This window comes from Dasypus novemcinctus, chromosome X (assembly GCF_030445035.2).
Source record: "Dasypus novemcinctus isolate mDasNov1 chromosome X, mDasNov1.1.hap2, whole genome shotgun sequence".
Lineage (NCBI taxonomy): Eukaryota > Metazoa > Chordata > Mammalia > Cingulata > Dasypodidae > Dasypus > Dasypus novemcinctus.
Genome location: NC_080704.1, coordinates 154,311,136 through 154,325,786, shown reverse-complemented (window position 1 = coordinate 154,325,786; position 14,651 = coordinate 154,311,136). Strand labels below are relative to the sequence as shown.

Here is a 14,651-nt window from a genome sequence, read left to right as displayed (position 1 = left end):
TGCTCCCACGCAACTGCCACTTGAGGGCGCCTCTACACCCCGGCCAGTTCAATGACCCAGATCCCAAGCCCCGCCGGGTGGGGTGGGCTTCAGCTGGAAACGCCGAAAACAGACTCTAAGATCCGAAATCCCAAACTTCGCAAAATATTCCCCAATCAGCTTTCAGATGTGTCCTCCTCCCTCACTGCACCCTACAACAGTCTCTCAATTGTGTCCCCTTATTGTCCAAAATCCAATTCCGTTGCAGATCGGCAGCCGGACCTGTGGGGATGGAGCTCCAGGCGGAAGCTCCATCCCCCCTGTCCGACGGCTAACCCTTCCCCCGCTTCAGCACAATACACCGTCTGTCTCCCCAAATCAATCTGCAAAGGAGTCTTGTCCCAACAATCCCTCACCAGCCAGCCCAGTATCCGCGAATTTCTCAGCACTGCAAAACCTCCAGAGAAAGGAAAAAAAAAACAAAAACCCTGGCCGCCGTGGCTCCGGAGCCGCAGGAGCGCCTGCTACCGCGTCTCCGCCCACCCCCGGAGGGAACTTCCCACGCCCAGCTGGGACCTCCGTTTATATGTTATAGACGTATCCTCTCTGTTACCTTCCCACCGAATTGACGTCCAGACACCTTCCAACCAGCAAAAATCCCCGAAACAGCGCGGTCCCAAAGAGCCTTCAACGCTGCCCAACCGTCCCCTGCTGAGACACTACCAGGTAAGCTCACGCAGCCACCATCTTCCCAGCATCCCCCTGTGCTATAAATTCTTGATGGGATTTATTCCTTGTCAAACTTAGTCACCTTGTCATTTTTATTGTGAACTGGTGCCATCATGAGAGACTTACGAAAATGAACTGCCATGCAGGTATGTTGTTCCTAATTTCTCCTCGAGACATAATGTTAAATCTTGCACACTCACGTGGTTCAATTGCCTTTCGTAAGGTCACAAAGGAAAGCACACAGTGGCATTGACATCATCTGGGGACATGGGAAATTTGCGGTCCCAGGGAAGGAATTGCATGGCTTGTTGTCCAACTCCTGTGCTCTTAAACTCAACTGCTGAGCAAGATCATTTCCCCACTGCAGAACAATGTATTTGTAAACATTAGGAATCCTGAGACAGCGTACAGGAATGTAGTTTGAGTGTTACCTGTGTGTTTCCTTAATAGTTTCCTGCACTCTTCAGCTGATCATACTCTGCAGTTGTGTGTGTGTGTGTGTGTGTGTATTTACCTGAAAACTGTCAATAAGCAGTAACTGAGACTGGCGACATTTAAGTCCCCATGGAGAGATACATATGTGACTGCAGGTCCAGGAACCTCCCAGGTCAGGTTTCCACACAGGGTGCTTAACACCTGTCTCTCAAGTCTGAGAGGACATCCCTCAGGTTTTAGATGCCACTCTTCCTATTTATCTGCTGGAGGCTTTTTGTTGTTGGTAGTCTGAGTCCATCTCGCCATTTTGATCTTATCAGTGGGGTGATTAACTTGTCTCAAAGGTACATTGCTCACACTCTTATGGAAGAGGGTATTGCAAACACAACAGTGATGGATTAATACAACTAGTGCAGTGTTGTGGGAAACTGGCTTAACTGTTCCTTATTGTGAATATTACACCTGTTCTATAGTAGATGTTGCAGTTGTTAAATGTTGCAGTTGTTTCCTATTATAGATGAAGTTGCAGTTCTAATAGCAAACAGCTGCTTGGTAGTTTCCAATAAATATGAGATGGAAACTAGGGTCGAGGCTCTCAGTTTCAGAAGCTGGGAGTCCCCTGGTCCCATCTTTATCTCCTCTCTTGTGTTTCTCTCTCTCTGTCCTTTATTTCATAAAGTTTTGCATTGCCTTCCCTTCTCAGCAGTACAGTACTAAAGCAACTCCGAAGGTTGAAGGATAAGACTGGAGGTATAATTTGAGGAAGATAGGGACACTATGATTCCTTCTTCCAGGCTTTTGATTTCTTCTGATGAGTCCAATTTGGGACCAGTTACAGATGAGCCAGCCCGGGGGTCCGAGGATACTCCAAGGATAAAGTAGACAGTTGGAAGGACAGGGGATTTTGGTGTGAAAAGTGTGGTAGCCACCCCATGTTGATGGGTGTGTCCAGTGCTGTCTTCCCATCCCTCTGCAGTACCATTGGGTCGGCATAGCTGGGGAACAGAAAACAACAAGGCACACTGTGATTTTACTGAGAAAATATAGACCTCTTGCAAGGATGAGACATTTATGATGGGAGAAGATCCTTAGGTTCCATATTCCCAGAGAATTGTGGACTTGACTCCAGGTGAAGGCTTGGTTGTCTCTGTATATTGCCTTAGTCTATAAAAAATGGCTCCAATTTGAATGATCTCCTCCAGGTCCCTCTGGATTGGGATTTGTCTTCTCAGCCCTTATTTGCTTACTCTAATATCATTGTTGACTGCCATGGGTTGGTATTCTGAGGTTCCTTTGTATTTCCTGTTCATAGTTGGATGTACTGTACTCCTTCTTATCCATTGGACAATAGAACAGCAGTGGTGAATGCCTGATTGAATTTAATAATTTTTCAATCTACTCCGTCAGTCTACACAGCTGGCCCTTTAGAATGCTGGAAATGTCTGTTGTAGATTCCACTGGAGTATTAGCTGGTATGACTACAGGATGTCCACTCAAGGTACTGAGCTACAGCATGTTAAACACAAATTAAACTGGAGCCAGGCATCTGTGAATCTCCTCCCAGAATGAGGGGTCTGGGAACTTGGGGCAGCATAGAAACTCCCATGATTATAGATGACTTCCCCCATCAACACTTCAAAAGTCTTCCTTAGTGTGTATAAGGATTATAGAACACAAGGGGAAGAATGCTACCATTAGGGTAAATGGGCAATGCTATGATCAACTTCTATGTAATTGTATTGCCTGAATTCTTCAGTTTCATGTGATATTTTATATTGGAGATATTTCAATTTAACCTTTAGTACAAAGGTTTCTGAATATCAAAGAATCACAACCATTCTACAGAAGCCATGAACTTCACCTGCACTATTTTGGCTATAGGAATGGCCCATTCCAAGATATGACTGGATTCCCCTTTAGTTTGTTATGAATATGGGTTTGACTTTGGCTTGGACAATTGGATTTTCACTGGTTTACACTATCTGTATTTATGCTTACACAAGGACCTTGAAATGGTACTTATGGGGAGATGACAAAACATATATGTACTTATTGTATACTGTACCGTAGAAGGCAGTAGTTACAGGCTGATTGGTCTATTGAGCAGGCACCTCTTGTTTGAAACCTGCACACTCCATAGACACCCTTTTGTTTGTTATTTGACTGAGTCCCCAGGCCATAGATATTTGGTACGATACTTTTTACCTCATCCTAGTTGAGGCAATCCTAGTGTTTGCCCTATTAACTCTGGAATTTGTAACTAGACACCGAGACTGAGTGATTCTCTGCTAAGTCTCAGGAATACCATTGTTTTACAGAGAATCTTATTTGGAAGACCACCTGTTGAGCATTCATGAGCTACCCTTGTTTCTCTCTGCATAGCATTTTTTTTTCTTTAGTTTCTTGGATTTTGTAAAATTCTTCTGCTCTTTCAAATAATTTTTTGGAGAAACTTTTACTTTTAAACTTTTAATATTTCTAGTGAACGCAAGCATGATTAGGAAGCTTGTGGGAGTAGCTGAGTTCAACAATGACCTACAAACTGGATCTCCTTGTGTGTACTGGTTCACAAATTGAGAACAGCTGCAGCAATCATTTACCATATGCCCTCCTGATACTTCTCTGGGTTCCATCCTCACATTGAACAGTTATGAAGCTTGGCAACTTTTGTAGTGGAAGTTTCATGTCCCTATGTCTTCTATCAAATAGCAGCAGAAGTGGTTACTTCTCTTGAGGGTTGGGATGGGAATGTGACATCAGGGAAGGCCTCAGAGAAGAGGCAGCTTATGCCTGGGTCTTGAAGGTGAAGTCTGAAACATGATTTCCACAGACACAAAGGAAGGAAATGATATGAAAAATCATGAAAAGGATGTTTGAGGAATTGTTTGAATTCATGCTGGGGCCAATCCGGGGACACTGACTCATAGTTACTTTGTTGTTGGTTTACCCTGGGCCTCCCACGGCTCCAATTTTTGCAACCTCAACTGGTCTACCAAAATTGCATAATACCCAGCCTTGTGCTATGTGATCCCAGAGCCTATAACATTATACTGCATCCTAGCTGTTATGTCTCACCATATCCCCATCTAATGGCAAAAGAGCTCACATCTGTCTGTAGTGGTAGGAGGAGTAAAGCATGGATGGCTTACCTGAAGAGAGTATAATTGATCTGGACCTGGAAAAACCCAGTGAGCAAGATTTCTAAAGACAGAGATGACAGGAAGCAGAGCCAACAGTATGTGCAAAAATCTGAATAGTAGAGCTGGGCATTGAGGGATGAGCATAATATTCACAGATGTGGACTGCACTTTGTAGAAAAAAATAACAATATTAGCAAATATTTGAGTTATTTAATTGGGTTTTGAAGTATGGGGAGAGTTTTCTCCTTGTAGATGTATAGAGGGAAGACAGTATATCATTTCAGGCCCACCTTTGAAGGCAGAGCCAAAGACTGACTATGAAAGCAGCCCAGCCAAAGACTGACTATGAAAGCAGCCCAGTATCCTGCAACCAGGCTCATTTCAATCTGGATTGTTTACTGGGGTGTCAGTGGACCTTTCCCTGCAAGGATGTGGAACATGGAGTCTCCTTCCTCTACAGAGGCTCCACCCTCTTGCAATCACATAGTGTAAGCTTAATTTACTTTAATTTTTTAAAAGATTTATTTATTTATTTCTCTCCCCTTCACCCCACCCCAGTTGTCTGTTCTCTGTGTCTTGTTTCTTTGTCTGCTTCTGTTGTTGTCAGCGGCATGGGAATCTGTGTTTCTTTTTGTTGCTTCATCTTGTTGTGTCAGCTCTCTGTGTGGGTGGCGCCATTCCTGGGCAGGCTGCACTTTCTTTCGCGCTGGGTGGCTCTCCTTACAGGGTGCACTCCTTGCATGTGGGACTCCCCTATGCGGGGGACACCCCTGCCTGGCACGGCACTCCTTGCACGCATCAGCACTGCTCATGAGCCAGCTCCACACGGGTCAAGGAGGCCCGGGGTTTGAACCGCGGACCTCCCATGTGGTAGACGGATGCCGTAACCACTGGGCCAAGTCCGTTTCCCAATTTACTTTAATTTTTAATGGTGACCTACAGTTGAGTGTTTGTAGTGAGATTTTCATGCAGTCGAGTATATGATGTGCAAGAACCTACCCTAATAGAAGTGCCCACAGAGCTTCTGGATGTGTGACATGGAAGGCCACTTGGCCATGTTTGGGTGCAGTTTTGTGCTGTGTGTTAAATCACGATGGGTCTGTAATACCATTTTATTTGTTCAAATGTTCTTGGTCCCACCTTCTTCATAGGCTTAAGGATTTGTGGTGTTTTCAACTTAAAAATGAGGAAAAGGATGGAACATATGGCTGAGTCACTGTCCAACTGTGGGGACCCAGGGACCTCCCCCAAGTCCTCAACACATAGGCCCCTGCAAGATCTAGACATAAGTTAAAGGTTAACAACCCTCCCCGTAGGGGAGAGAATGTATATATGGTATCGTAAACTATAATCTTCCCAAAGCAGTAAATGTCCTTGATAAACGTCCTTCCCATGAGTGTAGTGAAAACACCAGACCACATATGTATGCTTCACATGACCCTAGCAGAAATTCTTTCTCATACTCTATGGAATGTCCTTGTTCTGAAGTCCCTTACATCACCCCTCATTTTCCCATCTCTTTGCAGAGCGCTATCTTCATTCTCTGACCAGCCACCATCAGAGAGTCTCTCCCTTTCATAAGTCCCAATAAAGCTTATGCCTGACTAAGTTCCAGGTGCATTCTTTGGTCCCATGACCGCACCAACTCATGCCCCTCAGAGTTGAGTTGGAACAGCAACAATGCACCTGAGGGTAAGAATTAACAAATAATCATGATTACTAAGTCATTATATAGATGCCTTTTTACTTCTGGTAAATTATAAAATAGCCAAACATTGATATTTGAAATTACTAAAACTGGCTAGACCAAACTCACACTTTGTATATGGCCATTTACAACTTAAAAAACCTGCTATTGTGTTGATTATTCCGGACGGATCTTATCCTTGTGTGGTAGTTTGATATTCTTTATGAATCCCAAAAAGGATACAGAATATGTTTGTAAAATTATCTGTTCCTCTGGGCGTGATAACCCTGTGATTGTATTAGATTCAGCTGAGACACCTGATTATGTTAAGATTAGGGCTTTGATTCAACCCCATCATTATTAGAGTGAGACTCAGCCTTGAGTCCCAGGCCCCTTGGTGGGCTGATGAAACAGAAGTAGACACACAGAGAAGAAGAACACAGAAGAAGAGAAACAGCTCATTAGACAGAGCAGAGACCCTGGGAAGAGAGATGAGCCCGATAGTCTACAGCTGACCTTGAAAAGAGACCAGAGCAGCTGAGCCCGGAAGAACGGAGCCCCAGGAGAGAAATTAGCCTTGTGGCAGCCTACTGCTGAGAACAGAAGCAGCTGCCACCATGGAGCCTTAAGAGGAAGAAGGAAGGCTGAACCCTCGCAGACATCACTGGCTGTCTTGCTTCAACACGTGGCAAATGACTTGGGTAAGAAAGTACCTCATATGGTACCTTGAGTTGGACTCTTTAGGGCCTTGTGCCTGTAAGCTTCTACCCCAAATAAATACCCTTTATAAAAGCCAACAGATTTCTGGGTGCTTTGCATTAGCACCCCTTTTGACTGACTAATACGCCTTGTAGATGGTCATTTCTACCTGCTATTATGATTATTCCAGATGGATCTTACCTTTGAATATGAACATTTCTATTGCTTCTTGAGAGTAACCACTTCACCTTCCTCTGTTTAATATAACTTTGTTCAGTATTCCCCTCCCTCAGATGCCTTGATCTCTGACAATGTAACTTTGTGACTCACCCTGGTTTGTTACCTGCCCCATCCTGTTCAGCCCCTTAAGGTTGATTAATGAAGGAACCTGTGCCATCTCCACCCCAATTACTCATTAGTATTCTGTTGTTACAAAATATTAGAATTTCTGCAGATCTGAGAGACAATATTGGGCCACCATGCTCCTTTGCTTGCACCAATTCTTTCTCTCTTTAAAACCCTGGTGTCTCAGGAAGAAATGAACCCATATTTGCTCGGTATCAGCAAAAGAGTGGTCATTTGCTGCTATGGAGACGATTTTACCTTCTATTTTACAATGCCATTGGGTGGATGTTGTTGCTGTGTATTTGTTTAAATCTTGATCTCAGCCATTTTCTATGGGTTTTGTTATCAATGACAGAATTTCTGTTATTTTAGACCTCAGAAGAAGGACATTAACAAACCAAGAGGTGTAGGATTAGGACAGATAATGGCCTTTGGGGCTGCATTTGAGCACAGGTTTGTGTTTCATTTAACAACGTGACTGTGTATTTAATGTGATTTGTTTGTTATAAATTCTGAAGTGATCTTCTTTATATACTGTCTTTAAAAGAAAAAAATTTTCCTGTTATTTTCTGTTACCTATTCACTGACCACACTGTCAGTCACCGTTGAACACAGTTTGCATTGTTATGTAATATATATGTGAATAGTTAATATCATTGTACTCAACCAAAACTGGTCCTGATGTTTTTCATGCATTTTCCCTAAAATGTTTGGTGTTATTTGCTATTTGAAAATAAGGAAAATAGCCCATATTTTTTGGTGAGCTTGTTGCTATAAGACCCTGAAGGGAATCAAGCCCCATGGAGCCTACTTCATGCTTTTATTTTACACTATAATTATGTGGGTTTTTTCCACAGCACTGAGCTGGTTTAAAATTCATTTTCAGCTTGGTTGTTGTGTCATAAATATTCTTTAAACATAGAATGTATTTTCAGTGTATACATTTGGAAATTAATCATCTGGCTGAGTGCTTGATATTTTCCAAACACAGTGGCTACCTCTAAGCGGCTTTTGTCAGCCTAGATTGGACACATTTTGTCATTTAATTTAGCAAAATTGCATTCAATTTAATTTGGTTCCGAGGCTCCTCAAAATTTCCTTTGAAAGGTTGTGTGTATATTTCAATTTACAGAGGAGGAAATCAATGCCTGATTAAGTGCCTTTTATAATATAATTGCCCTAATTCATGTTGACATAATTTTTTAAAGTTCTTGTCCTGTTCCCTCATCTTAAATTTCCTTTTAAATAAGCCTTTTGCCATTTTATTGTAGTAACATATAATTTGACATTTTAACCATTCTCAACTGTACAATTCAGTGGCATTAATTATAGTTAGTGCTGCCAGTACCACCATCGTTCTTAAAATTTTCCACCACCAAAACAGAAACTCTGTACCCATTAAGCAATAACTCTCCATTCCCCCACCCTCCCCAGGCACCTGGTAACCTCTAATCTACTTTCTGTCTCCAGGAATTTGTTTACTCCAGATATTTTATATAAGTGAAATCATATGACATTTGTCCTTTTGTGTCTGGCTTATTTCACTTAGCATAATGCTTTGAAGGTTCATCCATGTTGTCACATGTATCAGAACTTCACTCATTTTTTAACTAAATAATATTTCAATGCATGTATTTTTCTTAACCATTCATTTATCGATGGTCACTTGTGTTGCTCCCACCTTTGGGCTATTGTGATTAAAGCTGCTGTGTACTTTGGTGTACAAAAAAATAAGTGTTTTGGGGTCCTCTTATTTTAAAAATACAAACTTTATCATCTTGTTGAATCCTCAGTATTTTATTACAGTGAATCCTCTTGTCTTATGTTAACGTCCATTAAGTGTGGGTTGTCATTGACTTTTATAGTAGAATTATGTCTTTAGTATCATTTTGTTCCATTAAGTGTGGTTTCTGGTCCTTATCATAAGCTTTGTGAAAAAGTTTGGCACCATCTTCAATTCACGAAGAAGAAGATATATTATAACTGGCTTTGTGATTCTTCATTTATGACAATTACTGGCCTCAAGCTTCCAGCAAGACTAACTTCTTAATTTTATTTTACCAAACAACTGCATTTTATACTTCTATTTGTTGAAATTTTTGTCTTTGTGTATCCTATTTCAGAATTCTATTATAAATCAAGAAGCTTTTGTGGTATTTTCGGTATAAAAATGTATGCATCCATTGGACTGTTCAAGCTCATATGGTTTTATGACAGTGAATGACTAGAAGTGCCTGTCATGTGCCACCATTGACTGTCATTTAGGATTTTATTTCCCATGACAATTGCATGTAGAACATGATGCTATTCAATTGAATTCTTTATCTTAATCTTTTTCAAAAGCTTCCTTTTGAAGGTAATTTTAAAGCCAGTTCTACCTATGAGAAGGGGAATCTATGGGACCCATGGACTAAGTGGGTGGAAGGAATCGTGGTCTGACCCTCCTGGGTTGAGGAGGCATCTATTTAGAAGGGGTACTGGAGGCATAGGCCAACAATGAAAGTATGATTTAAGTCAATGCTCCATCAAACTTGTACATTTCTTTGTATCCTTGACCTTTTCTGCACTGGAAATTCTTGGTAGGATATATCCCATGTCAAATTAAGCTATCCTGTCATTTTTTGGTGAGCTGGGTTCATCTGGAGTGTCTTATGAAAATGAACTGCTATTGTGGATATGCTGTTCCACAACATCCCCAGACACAATCTTTCTGTACACCACATCCACATGGCTTAAGTGCCTTCTTTAAGTCATACAGGAAAGCACACATTGGCATTGGCAGTGTCTGGGACATGGGAAATGTTCATTCCCAGGGAAGGTATTAGTGATAGCCTGTTATCTGACTCCTGTGCTCTTACACTAATCTTCTGAACTAGATCATTTGCATACTGCATTAGAGTGGGATATTAGTAACCATTAGGAATCTTGATTCTGTAGATGGGACTGCAATTTAAGTTTTATCTAAGCATTTCTCTAATAGCTTCCTGCACTTCTCTGCTGATCATACTCTGCAAGTTGGTGGGAACCAAAGAGTTAACTGGGTCCTACCAAAAAATAACTGATGCTGGTGACTTTTGACTCCCTATGGACACATGAGTTGAAACTGCAAGTCCAGGAATATTCCAGATCAGGTCTCATCACTGGCTGCTTAAGTCTTCCTATTCCTCAAAGCTGAAGAAGGCATCATTTAGGTTTTAGCTGCCACTTTCCATACTTATCTTCTAGAAGCCTTTGCCTGTTGGTGGTCTGAGCCCATCTTGCTATTCTGGTTTTCCCAAAGGGATGAGTACATTGCTTCAAAGGAACATTGCTAAGATTCTCATGGAGTTGTGGACAAACAGTTGGGGAATTATGCAACTTGTGTATCAGGTGACTTTATGGAGACTATGACAAGCAAAAATAAGAACATGAAATATACTCATGTTCTAGAGTGAGCCCATGCTGTCTTCATCTTTTTTTCATTACCTCACATGGATTGATTCTAGGTCTGGTGCACTCTGAACATTGCTAGGGAAATATAATTAAAAATAAATTGTCCTGAGATGGTGTCAAACTAGGCAAGCAGAGCTCAATTCTCTCACAAAAACAATGGAGAAAGAGCCAAAAGCTGTCCAAGGGACTTGCTTTGGGGGTCAGCAGACTGGGACAGTGCTACACAACTCCCACGATGGTGAGGGACAGAGAGATGAAGAACCCAAAACAACAAACCCCTGTGGCTGCCGAGAAGGGCTTCCCTCCCCCACCTTCCAGGGATTACTACCAAGTGCCAACTAGCAATGCACCTGGAAAAAGAACATGACCAAAAGGGGGAAAGGGTAAATACAAATGAGCTTTTATGGCTGAGACTTCAAAGTGAGTCGGGAGGTCATTCCAGAGGCTACACTTTTGCACATCTCAGCAGGATCTCAATGACTGCCACAGTAAATATTGCCTCAAATAGCGGGTTTCCTGAGAGCTCTGGAGACATCCAGACACTATAGACAGGGCAGACAGCTCAGGAGTGTGGCACCCTGCCAGTGGGCTTTACTTTGGAATTTATGCTCCCCAGAGGGACAGAGTTGAACTCATTTGTGGTTTCCCTACATATAGCTCTTCTACCCCTTATTTTTTTTTTTTTTTTTTTTACTTTCCACATGGTATTTATTTGGAAGCTAACAAGCAGCTGTTTGCTATTGGAACTGCAACATTTACAATAACAGGAAGCAACTGCAACTATTTACAATAAGATAACATTTACAATACTAGGAAGCAATTGCAACATCATCTACAATGACAGGAAGCAACAAATAGGTAAGTCAGTTTCCCACCACACTCTACCAAATAAGAATGTTAACAGATCTGCCTCATAGAGTGATAGGACCTCTGAATGTATTAATAGATATAATAGAGTATCTGACATGTAGATAGAACTCAATGAGAGCCAATCATTTTGTTTTTTTTTTGTTTTTTTTTTCTTTTTTTTTTTATTGACTTTGTAATTTTATTTTTGAACCTATATTTAGTACTATACTTGCTAGGTGCAGTCCAGGAGTCTTAAATTTTTGGTCCATCCATGCGCCAGTTGGGCCCTGAACCTCAGCAGAGTTGCAACACCTACTCTCCAGTTCCAGTTCATTGGATTCAACCAGGAAAACTAACAAGGGGTTAATGATAGACAATACCCATCCCAAGGAACAGAGCGAGTCTGCAACTGCAAGCAAGATAGCCCCATCCATCTGCCCCATGAGCTCTAAGCCCGCTCTCAATTAGAAGCAGAGTGGGCATCACCATCCCCAAATCCTCAAAACTGGGGAATGAACAAGGGACTAAAATAAACTTACTGTTATTCTATTATAGACTTATTGTTATTCTAGCAATGGAAGAACTTTTATCATTGATGTGGAGGCAGTGGTCACCGGAGGTTCTGAGGGGAGGGAGAGTGAAAAATAGGTGTAAAGGGAGGCATTTTTCAGCCTTTGGAATTGTCCTGCATGACATTGCAATGACAGATACAGGCCATTATATATTTTGTCATAACTTACAAAATTGTGTGAGACAGAGTGTAAACTATAATGTAAACTATAATTCACGGTTAGTGGCGTGCTTCAATATGTGTTCATCAATTGTAACAAATGTAGTACACTAATGAAGAATGTTGTTTAATGTGGAAAAGTGGGGGTGGTTGGGAGTGGGGCATATGGGAATCCCCTATATTTTTTATGTAATATTTATCTAAAGTTTCTTTAAAAAAATAATAAAAAATATATATAGGGAGATTCCCATATCGCCACACCCTCCCTGTCCCACACTTTTCCATAACAACATCTTTGATTAGTATAGTACATTTATTAAAATTGATGAACACATTATTGAAGTTTTGGTGCTAACCATGGTCAATAGTTTACATTATAGTTTACACTCTGAATCACACATTTTTATACACTTGGAAAAAATGTATAATGGCCTGTATCTGTTGTTACAATGGCATTCAGAACAATTCCAATGTCCTAAAAATGCCCCATGTTACACACATTCTTCCCTTTCCCTCCTCTCAGAAACTCTGTTGACCACTGCCTTTATATCACTGTTACATGTTCTTCCATTGCTAGAATAATAATAAGTCTACTTTAGTCCAGTTGCATTCCCTCTTTATGTTTTTTAATTCTTCAATCTTGAGGATTTTGGAATGGTGATGCCCACTCTTTTTCTGACTAAGAGGGGGCTTAGATCCCATGGGGCAAATGGATGGAACTGTCTTGCTTGCAGTTGTAGATACTCTGTTTTTTGAAATGGGCATTGTCCATCATTATCATTTTGATAGTTGTCTTGGGCAAGTCTGATGAACTGGAGATTTGGTGTTGCAACTCTGCTCAGATTCAGGATTCAGCCGGCATATGAACAGACTGAAGATTTAAGTCTCTTGTACATATATTTAATGATTATAATGCTAATTATAGGTTCAAATAAAAGGGGGAGAAAAGTCATGTATAGGGAAATTATAAATGAGTCTAACTCTGTTATATTGAGGAAAATATATTCTAACGTAAGGCCCACTGACAGGGTGCCTAATTCCTGAGATTGTCAGCCCTGCCTATAGTGTCTAGATGTCTCTAGAACCCACAGGAACACCCTTGCTTGGGGCCCTTTTACTGTGGCTATTATATATTAATAAAAGGGGCAATTCACTGAGAACAACAATAGTAAACATTTATGCACCTAACCTCAGTGTCCCAAGATACATGAGGAACATACTGGCAAAACTGAAGGACGAAATAGATGTCCTACTATAATAGTTGGAGACATCAGTACACCACTCTCAGTATTGGAGAGAACATCTGTGCAGAAGAAAATTAAAGAAACAGAATTTGAATAATATGATAAATGAATTAGATATACCAGATATCTATAGAGCATTGCACTCCAAAACAGCAGGATATATATCCTTTTCAAGTGCTCAGGGATCCTTTTACAAGATAGACCATATGTTGGGTCACAAGGCAAGTCTAAATAAATGTAGAAAGACTGAAATTATTCAAAACACTTTCTCTGATAATAACAGAATGTAACTGGAAAACAATAATGGATAGAAAAAGGGAAAATTCATAAATATATGGAGATTAAACTACACAGACTTACATGGTCACTGGGTCAAAGGAAAAACTGCCAAAGAATTCAGCAAATATCTTGTGATGCATGAAAATGAGAACATAACATATCAAAACATATGGGACACCACAAAGGTAGTGCTGGGAGGGAAATTTATAGCCCTCAATGCTTACATTAAAAAAGAAGAAAGAGCTAAAATTGAAGATCTAACTGCACATGTGGAGGAACTAGAAAATGAAGAGCAAACTAATCCCAAACTATGCCAAAGGAAAGAATTAGTAAAGGTCAGAGCAGAAAAAAATGAAATCAATAACATAAACATAGAACCAATAAAACCAAAAGTTGGTTCTTTGAAAAGATCAACAAAATTGACACACCCTTAGCTAGCCAGATGAAGAATAAAGAGATAAGATGCAAATAAATAAAATCAGAAATGAGGAAGGGGACATTACCACTGATCCTATAGAAATAAGAAAGATCATAAGAGGATACTATGAACAATTGTATGCCAAAAAATTATACAATGTAGGAACAAATTCCTAGAAATACATGAACCACCTACACTGACTTTAGAAGAAAGAGAAGACTTCAACCAGCCAATCACAAATGAATAAATTGAAACAGTCATCAAAAACCTCCCAAAGATGAAAAGCTCAAGAACAGATCGCTTCACAGGTGAATTCCACCAATCATTTAAAGATGACCTATTAGCAATCTTGCTCAAGCTCTTCAAAAAATTGAACTACCAAACTCATTTTATGAAGCCAACATCACCAAATACCAAAACCAGATAAGGATACTATAAAAAAAAAGAAAATTACAGACCAATATCTCTAATGAATATAGATGCAAAAATACTTAACAAAATGCTTGCAAACAGAATCCAAAAGCATATTAAAAGAATTATACAACACAATCAAGTGGATTTTATCCTGGGTATGCAATTGTGGTACAACACAAGAAAATCAATTAGTGTAATAAACCACATGGATAAGTTGAAGAAAAACACATGATCCTCTTCGATTGATGCAGAAAACGCATTTGAAAAAATA

General features: G+C 40.4%; 1 protein-coding gene across 2 annotated transcripts in view; it reads left to right on the top strand.

The window, feature by feature from the left end:
• Nucleotides 1-291: 291 nt before the first annotated feature.
• Nucleotides 292-14,651, top strand: part of MOSPD1 (motile sperm domain containing 1) — a 190,383-nt gene continuing 176,023 nt past the window's right edge. Inside the window, exon 1 of one of the 2 annotated variants that reach the window (XM_058291945.2) lies at nt 292-705. The gene's annotated coding sequence lies outside the window, so the exon portion shown is untranslated. The remainder of the gene's footprint in view (nt 706-14,651) is intronic. The other variant, XM_058291947.2, reaches the window with a different exon arrangement.